This window comes from Gossypium hirsutum, chromosome D10 (assembly GCF_007990345.1).
Source record: "Gossypium hirsutum isolate 1008001.06 chromosome D10, Gossypium_hirsutum_v2.1, whole genome shotgun sequence".
NCBI lineage: Eukaryota > Viridiplantae > Streptophyta > Magnoliopsida > Malvales > Malvaceae > Gossypium > Gossypium hirsutum.
Genome location: NC_053446.1, coordinates 11,802,484 through 11,812,496, shown reverse-complemented (window position 1 = coordinate 11,812,496; position 10,013 = coordinate 11,802,484).

Genomic DNA, 10,013 nt, shown 5'->3' with positions numbered 1-10,013 from the left:
AAAGGCAACTTGCACTTTTCGAAATGTTGGGTTCATAATGCTGAAAGAGGGTAATGTCTCCATAGACATTGAACTCAAAGGAACAGGCTAAAACACTATTCACATATTGAACATATGTAACGATACCAGGTTCAAAAACATGAGTTGATCTTACCTTTTCGAAATGAAAAATGAATTTCATGTACAACCACATAAAATGATCAAAGAACAATTTTAAATTATAAACAGAGTCTTTAAATTTCAAAGGCCAAGCATCAAACAGACATAAATTTGTCGCATAAAATTTAGGATGCTTGAGTTCCGCACATATCAACCTAAAACGATAAATTCCAGGTTTGAACACACGAGTTTGATTACTTACGCCAAAGTGTTTTAGTAAATCAAACATGTCAAACCAAAAGGGTTTTCGTGTCCATAGATACAAACATTCAAATCTCTTTATATTCATCAAATCAAACTTGCACAGATTCATGGATTTGTCACATGACAATAATGGATGCACAAAATTATCATATTTGAAAAATTGAATCGCTTTTCGTGAAAACCCGACATCATGCAAAACCAAATCTTTAGTTTGTCGTTCGTACCGAACAACATCAACCACATTCAAAGAATAGAAATTAATCGAATGAAAATAAGAGAATTTTTTTAAAACAAAGTCATTTTCAACAACTTTCAAACTTGATGGCCATGACTCGGTTTTTAAAACTTCCTTACCTCGCTTACCTTCAAGCTCGTGTGGTTTGATTTCAACTTCATCCTTACCTTTTTTGGTCATGCAAAAACGTCGCTCGTTAGGAAGATATTGAAGTTGATATTCGTCACAGAGATTTGTCAGAACCTGAAAAGAAGGAACAGAACAAAAACAAACATCACGGGGGTTAGTTAAAATTTCGTCTCCTTTTCTTGTTCTCGCTCACTATCTTCATTTTCTCTCGTTTCTTCTTCAACATCTTTTTCTTTTTCAATTTTTTTCTCAATCTCAATTTCTTTTTCAATCTCTTTTTGCTTTTCACTCTCTTTTCTTTTTGAAATCTCATTTTCATCTTTTTCTTTTTTTCTTCTCTCAATTTCATTCAAGATTCGTTCATTTTCTTGCATCAACATCTCTTGTTTTTCTTTTCTTCTATTTTCTTTTTGTCTTGTTCTTTCATTACAAGAAGATGATAACTTATAAGAACCATAACGACAAGCTTCTCGTTTGAAAGAAATGGCAGATTCATCATGCAAGTCACGATCATCTCTTTGTGAATAACCCTCCGTATTCGAGTACTTTGACATTCTTGAAACACGTTCGCCTCTTCGTAAATAATCCTTCGTAGTTGAATAAATTGAGGCATTTGTAGAGACATGATTACCTTTTTGTATATCATCTCGGAAGGACTCAAACTCGCAGTTTGCTTCTCTTGGTCTCGAACGCCTTGTTGAATAGACGTCTTGATAAGAGTCTCTTGTCGAGTAGTGTCGTCGGAATGATCTTAACTCCATCTCTTGTCTCGATGGAATTTGTTTTTGTTGGGCTCTTGTCTCTATTCGATCCAATCTATCATGCAGTTTATCAAAATTTGATTTCACCATTCTACGCATTTCTTGCATTAAATATTGGAAATCTGATTCAGAAAATTCTTCTTGAAACATGATTTAATTCTCACCACAAAAATCTCACATTTCACTCGCAAAGAAAAATTCGCACAAATTTGGCTTTTACTCTCTCGAATGGTCTCCCAAACACTCTTGCCTTTTACCACTCGACCTCGTCTCACAAATTCGTAATTCGTCTCGATAGACTTAATTTGCTGCTTGAGGGTCGGTTTCAAAATGGTTACAATGGATAATGTCGGGTGTAGGGTAGGCTAAACAAAATAAAATCAAGGCTAAGTGTGGCTTAGAAGATGAATAGAAAGAATGCCAAACTTACAAACTCGAAACATTTTTTTTATATCGAATTTTTTTTTTAATTGCGTGAAATTTCACTACGGGGATATAAAAGGGTGTAGAATGAGATTTTAGAAAATTTCTATTGAAGTGTCTCCAGACTTTTTTTTTTTACGGATCTTTCACGTTCTTTTCATCCGCACCTAAACCGTATGCAATTTTTTTTCTTTTTTTCAATTTTTTTTTCGAACTCTTTTTTTTTTTACGTTACGAACCTACTCCGAGCTTGATACGAATGTCGGCACTCCTCGTTTTAGTAGCTCTGATACCAAATGATGTGATCCGGCTCGGTTGATTGAGTCGATTCACTTGATTGCCCGATCGTCGACGAGAAGTTTGTTCGATTTTGTAGATAGATGGAGTTAGATGATTTTTTATAGCGGAAGTTGAGAAAATGGGTTCAAAAGATGGTTTGGATAGATATTTGATTGGCTCGGTGAAATAAAGAGATATTGTTTATAATTTAATAGTTAAAATGGAATGGAAAAATAGAACTCAAGCGAAGAACGATTCAATACTATATGAAGTATTGCCCCGGGACTTATATTGCTTAAGGTGGGTTTAATGGATTGTCGAAGATGGACCTTGACCCATTACCTATAGAGAGGTAGGAACCAAAGGTATAAAAAGGTGGATGAACGCCACACCAGGATGGTGATAAGTTCAAGAAGTCGGGTTGACGCCACTAGCGAGCTAGATAAGTCAGAACGAGACTCGAACGAAAGAAGAGAGGAGGTAACCTCACAAGAACAAAAGTTCTATTAAGTTTAATTGATCAAATTCTGTAACCTTTTTACAAAGAGAAATGAACTATTTATAGAGTTCAGGTGATAGCCGAATAGTCATACTAAACAAGCTTAAAGACTAAGTAATTCGGCTTTAAATGTGTAAAACTAGACTAGAAATGTATCCATTAAAAGTGATGTCCAAATTCGGCTGTATGGATGTTCAATGGCCAACTTCATGAGTAAGGAAATGTACTTGAGGGCTGATGAATGCATGGGATGCCAATAGCTTTGTCTAGATTCGGCCAAGGTGTGAATGGACACTTCAAAAGATGTCTTTTGGCCGAATAGGTGCATAGGAAATTCAATGGTCAGCCACCGATGCATGTAGGTGGATATTCATGCACTCTTCCATTCATTGTATTGAATCATTCATGCATCATCTTTAAGGCAACCATTCGTTGTAGGTAGTCATGCATGTACCCGAACATACATTGAACCAGAAATGTTCATGAATCCTCATTAATTGTGTTCCCACATGTGGATGTACCTACAAAAGATATAAACAAATTAGATTCAAGGTACATTCAGCTTAAATTAAATAATATCAAGACATATTTAACAAATTAAAATAAAGACATAAATAAAATATAATTAATAATAAATTCGGCTAGCTCAATGATAGTCAAAATTCTTGATGAGCTGAATTGAGCTAGAAAATTCGGTTATGAGCTGTAGTAAAAATAATTAAAATAAAACTATCACTCAAATTATTCAAATAATAAAATTAACGAGCTGGAAAGAAGCTAAATTGAGCTCAAATAGGAGGAATTGAGCTCAAGTGAGCTGATTGAAGTCGAATTGAGCTAAGGGAGCTGGAATTGAGCTGAAATTAGCTTGCACTAAGGTGCATGGTTTCTTCAAGGAGTTGGATCGAGCTTCCCCATCTTCAACGAGCTGATTCTCCTTCCAAAACTTGAACAATAAAGCTAAAATAGCTTCATGAATTTGCTTGGACCTAACTCGAGTCATTGGTCCCTTTGGGAGCTCAAGGGAAACAAGATTCAAGCTTGGTGGTGCTTGGGACGTGGTCACATCATATATATTCTTCATCAATATCAGAATCTGTTTCTGATATTAATTAATATAATATTTCTTCAGGATTTATTTTCTTTTCATAGTATATTTCTAAATTTTGTTCTTCAAGACTTTTAATTATTTTTCTAGCATTTTTTCCTTTGTTAGGATAATTTGTTGCTATGTGGCCTTCTTCATCACATATAAAACATTTACATATTTGTTTTTTAGAATTAGAATTTTTTCTTCTAACAAACTTTTTGTTTTTACCAGTATATTTTTTATTTCCTGGTTTCCATCTAGCTAATTTATATTTTTTATTTTTTTATAATTATTAGGAAGTATTTGTTTACACCCAAATTCTCATTCATTTTCTAGAATTTTAGTACAATAATTAGTACTTAGTTTATGCTTAACTTGTTTAGCAGTTTTACTTTGCAAACAATGTAAAGTTATTCTTTCTTTTGCAAAGTTTATCCTATTTCCTATAGTATCTATACTATCTGATGGTATACCAAACATATCACTATGTTTCTCTAAATAAGATACATACTTTTTTATACATATCTCATCCCACAGAGGTGGTAATTTATGAAAATATTGGCTTTTCCAAAATTCTATATTTTCAATTTTTAGTTTTTGGTATTCATGAAGAAATTTTTAGAAAAATCTTCTAAATATCTAATATCACATAACTTAATTTTTGATAAAGTATAATTAGATATACTATCCTGATCTTTTTTATTAGTATAACCACAAAATACTGTTTTTAGAATAAGGGTTAATCCTTTTAAAAGGTCTTTGGGAGTTCCTATATGGTTGATTAACTGCCCTTTTTGTTCTTTTCCTTTCTCAAATTCTTCCCATCGTCTGAGAAATTGTAGAACATCTCCTTGAAATGTTCCTACAAAGTAGTTAAAAATTTTTTTTTGACCATGTGTTATTGTTTACTACAATAGTCATAGACTGTGCCCAATCATCTATGGTTTTTTCATAGTCAGATATAGGAAGTTAAGTCTAAATATATTCCTCCTTGAGCCACATTTCTTTTATTTAAATCATTTATTCTTTGTTGAACAGGTTGACTTGATATTTCTCCTGGATATTCAAGTTTTACATCATTTGTAGCTATATTTTCGATTTTATTACCAAAAATCCTAGTTGTATTTTCAACTTTTTCAAAATCTTTATTAAAATATCTCAGATAATCATCTTTTTGAAGATCTGGTTCTATTTTTCTTTTTCCATAAGGATCTGTTTGCTCAGTATCCGTAGGTTTTGGGATATCTATATTTTTATCCTCATCAATTGAAGTGTTTTCTTCATCTGATTTATAACCAGTAACTTTTAAATCTTCTAGATTTGTTTCTAAAGTTAACTCAGAATTACTAGAACTACTATTGTCTGTAGTGTCATAGTTCATCATATAATGATAATTAAACAAAGTAAACAAATCTTTATGTTCTTCATAAAGTTGTTCAATAAGTTTTAAATATTCTACTCTTTCTAATTTATCTTTACTATTAGTAAATTTATATTTCCAATGTTCTATAAGTTCTTTATAGGATTGGAAATCATATTTTTGTTGTTTTGTATTTTTTTTATGATTTTTATGTTTTTTAGGATTAGATGGCGATTCATCTGATGAAGTTTCCTCTTCTTCAGATAAAGTTAATATTATGTTACTATTACCATAATATAAAGGAACTAAATATACTTCTTGATTTATATTATTATTGATAACTTTTTCAAAGTTATTATTAACACTAGATAATATTTCTTTAGATTCGCTATTCAAATCTAAATTTTTTACTTCTCCTAAAATATTTACTTTTTGTTCTATATTACTAACCTTATTATATAATTTATGAAAATTTATAGAAGTTATATCTACTAAACTATTAAAACACTTACTCAAAGATGAAATGTTATTTTCATTCTTAGAGTCTATATGCATAGTATGATTACAAGGTTTATCTTTATATAAACAGTCGATTTCCTCTATATTATTTATCTTAGGTACCTAAAACCGTCTGTTATCTATAATGTCTTCTCTCAAAGGCCTACACGTCCTCCCTGGACTCAACGGCAACAAAAAGACAGAATAACAAATATATGGGTTTTGAGACAAATAAACATGAAATAAACAGAATTGTAAATCAAAGATAATGTAACAACCCTTACCCAAGACCGTTGCCGGAATCGAGCACGAAGCGTTACCTAACTTAACTTACTAATTCGGAACATAAAAATTTGCTTTTAAAATCAATTCGCTCGCGTTCAATCAATATGTCCCTAAAAAGGATCTTCAAGACCCTAAAACATGCAATGAAAATGGTTCGGGTCCAAACCGGGAACATTAAAAATTTTCCAAATACTTAAACAAATTAAAATAATTTATTTCACTGTTCACAATAAAACTGTCCAACTGCGCAGCAGTCAGTAAATTAATTATAACTCGGGTTAAAAAACTCAAAATTTAAATCCGTAAATTTTCCCTAAAACTAGACTCATATATCTTATTATCATAAAATTTTAAGAATTTTTGGGTTGGCCAATTAGTACAGTTTATTAGTTAAAATCTCCCCTATTTTGCTGTCTGACAGTTCCGACCACTCTTCACTAAAAATGAATTATCTCATTGTACAGAATTCAGATGATATTTCCATTTCTTTCCTTTGAAAATAGACTCATTAAGGATTCTAAGCATATAAATTATAACTCATAATTATTTCTGTACAAATTTTGAATGATTTTCTAAATTCAAAACAGGGGACTTCAGAAACCATTCTGGCCCTATCACACTAAAATTTAAATATCTCATAATATAAAATTTCTTTGCCTACACTGTTTCTTTCATATGAAATTAGACTCAATAAGATTTAATTCTATATCTCATTCACTCTCTAATTCCATTTCTACTAATTTTTGTGATTTTTAAAAATCACGTCATTGCTGCTATCCAAAAACTATACCATTGCAAATTTTTACTCTTTTATTATTTCTTTGCATTAACTATCATTTAGGCTGTACGAGCCCATTTTGCCCGGGCCCATACCAACAAAATAACTCAAATAATAAACCCAAAAGTAATAGCCCATTTACAAACCCAAAATCTGACCCAAAATTTAAACCCAAACAAATCAAAACCCTAAAGCCCAAATGGCCTAAAATCTAAAACATTTTTCAGCAAAATTTCAGCAGCAAACCCCAGCTCTCCATGCCACCATGTCGGCCACCATGCCCCTCAGCCTTGGCCACCACACCCCACGCGGCTGACACTCCCACCAACTCCTCCATGTGCGCCCACCTGTTGATTTCCATCACCTGCAGAATAAGACAAAAAGAAAGCAAACACTAAGACAGAGGCAAACGGCAGGAAGCAATGGCAAGAAATTTAAAATATTGTATTGAAATGACTATAAATGCCAGATCTGAATGTAATAGAAGGGGAGGGGGGATTTTATGTTTTTTTTGGAGATTTCAAAGGGAAGAATCGGTTGTATTTTGGGGGACCCTTTTTTTTCCTCTTCTCTCTTTCGATTTCTTAACCAAAAGCAAACAATTGATATCCGAAATACTACGATCTTAACATCAAAAGGCAGAGATTCGAACACCCAAAAATCAGTAAATCAACAAGTCAAAAATCAGAACCGGAAACCTAAAGTGGTTGTGAATCTATTCTTGTTTTGTCTTTTGTTCTATTTTCCCATATATATATACTAAAAAATATAAAAATAACAATATAATATAAACATAAAAAAATAGAAAAAAAATAAAAAAAAATATTTTTTACCTTTTCCGGCCACCGCGTGCGGTCGCTGGCGCCGGCGCCGGCGAGCCTCCGGTGGCCGTCCGGTGACCGGCCCCTGGCCGGATTCCCCTCTCTTCTCTCTTCCCTCTCTCTTCTTTTTTTTTCTTTCCCTCTCTCCAAATGATTTTTTTTGGTTATTTTAGGCCTTATATAGCCCTCCAAAACGACGTCGTTTTGGGGGCTACACTTAAGCCCCAAAACGACATCGTTTTGGCCATGCCCGACCCATCCGACCCGACCCGCTAGAGGATCCGCGTGTTTTCGTTTGAACGGGATATTTATGCGCGCAGTCCTTCCGCTTTTTCAGGGTTTTACAATTAAGTCATTTTTCTTGTTTCCAATTTGGCCCCATAATTTCTCGCGCTTTTCGATTTAGTCCCCGCCAATGTGCTGCGTTTTAATGGAAAGGAATAATTGTTGTTTCGGTCCCCCAACGTTTCACGCGCGTACAATTAAGTCCCCTTTCTTTGTTTTCATTTCAAATTGGCCCCACAACTTTGTTTTTAATTCAATTTTAGTCCTTTTTTTCGTTGATTTTTATATCTTTATTAAATATCCTTGTTACTTTTATATTATTAGTATTATTAGTATTACCATTATTATTATGTATTAGTATATATTTTTATTATGTACGTGTATACATATATATATTTTCATATTTAATATTTTTATTTCACTTTATTTTAATATTTTATTAATGTTATGTTTGTTTCTTTTATATTCCAATGTTATCATTATTATTATTATTATTATTTTTATTAGTCTATGCTTTGTTATATATTTATATATTTATAATACGTATATATACTTGATATATTTGTATATACCTCGGTAATATTATTACTAGTTTTTAATATACGCATATATTACCTAAATATTTTAGTATTATGTATATTCTTCATGTATTATATATATGTGTTCTTAATACTATACTTTATTTGTGTCATGTTTTTTTATGTTGTATTATTATATTTTAATATTATATTATATAATTATATATACATATATCTTTATATATATTATAATTGTATATATTTTAATATTATTAGTTATATTTTTCTTTTACACTATTATACACATATTTCTAATATTATATTGTATATACTATTGTTTATATATATATGTATGTATGTATTTATGTAGTGTACAAAATAGTTTTATTATTATTCTTATCATTTCTAAGGTATGCATATACTGTATATGTTCTATGCGTGTTGTATGGATTTTTAATATTGCTATATATACATATATCATCGTACGCACGCATTCTTAATATTATTATTACGTGTATACATTCATTATTTTCATTTCGTGTTCAATTCCATTATTACATTATACCTTCATCTTTTCTAATATTATTGTCACCTCGATTATCTGTTTCAATTGATTTTTATTTCATATTATTTTATTTTGCATTATTTCGAAAATATTCTTATTCATGATTTAAATCAATTTCAATAATCAAGGAAATGTACCGATTTAACATTAAGTCATCGAGTTCATCGCTATGTTGGGTGAACGTCAATTGACTCGTGTTAAAAAGGCATACCCTTCTCAAAAACCGGAATAAACTAAAATTTCTCGTTTTTTTCGGATCATAACTAAACTTTACATTGAGTTCGCATTTTTGAAAATTAAGACAACATGTATTTAACGAGATACCAATTTGGGCGTCGCAAGGGTGCTAATACCTTCCTCGCGCGTAACCGACTCCCGAACCCTAATTTTCTCTGGATTTTCACGCAGACCTAAAATTACCTCTTTTTAGAAAAGCTTAAAAATAAAGTTTTCTAAAAAAGGAGAATTTTGTAGGTGTTCGATCACACCTAGGAAAAGGATCGGTGGCGACTCCCTCTTTATTTTAAAATCAAACTTCAGTTTTCAAACTTTTTCACTAGATTGCCACAATTAGCGACCCCGAATCCACCAAAATTTTTACGTCGCGACAGCTGGCGACTCCACTGGGGACAGCCTTGTTGAGAGTCGTGTCTGGAATTAAACACATTTTGTCAAAATTTTCAAATTTCCTCGTTCAAAGTAAATATTTGGTCATGATCCGAAAATCTCGTTTTCAAAATTCATGCATTTGTATCGTGCTGTAAATATTTCTTCTAACTTGCTTATTTGGTTGTTTTTCAGTGTTTCAATTTTTATGGTTTTAATTTTGGTTTGGTCTCTTTAAGTGAAACGTAAAGGTTTATGAGTTGTTCCCCACACACCGTGTACTTGCATTTTCGCATAACATGAGCTCTCTACCCGGGCTCCGTCCGTTTAAGTGAAAGTAAACGCTACGCCTTCGTGAGTTAACTCGTCCCTCCGCACAGGCTAGTGAATACTTTCGGGTTACATATGACTTATGCTTTCGTGAGTTAACTTGTCCCTCCGCTTAGGCATAAGTAAATGTAATCCCTCGAATTGATCTCGTAAGCCTGTGATAGGCTATGACTGAGGCTTCGTGCTGA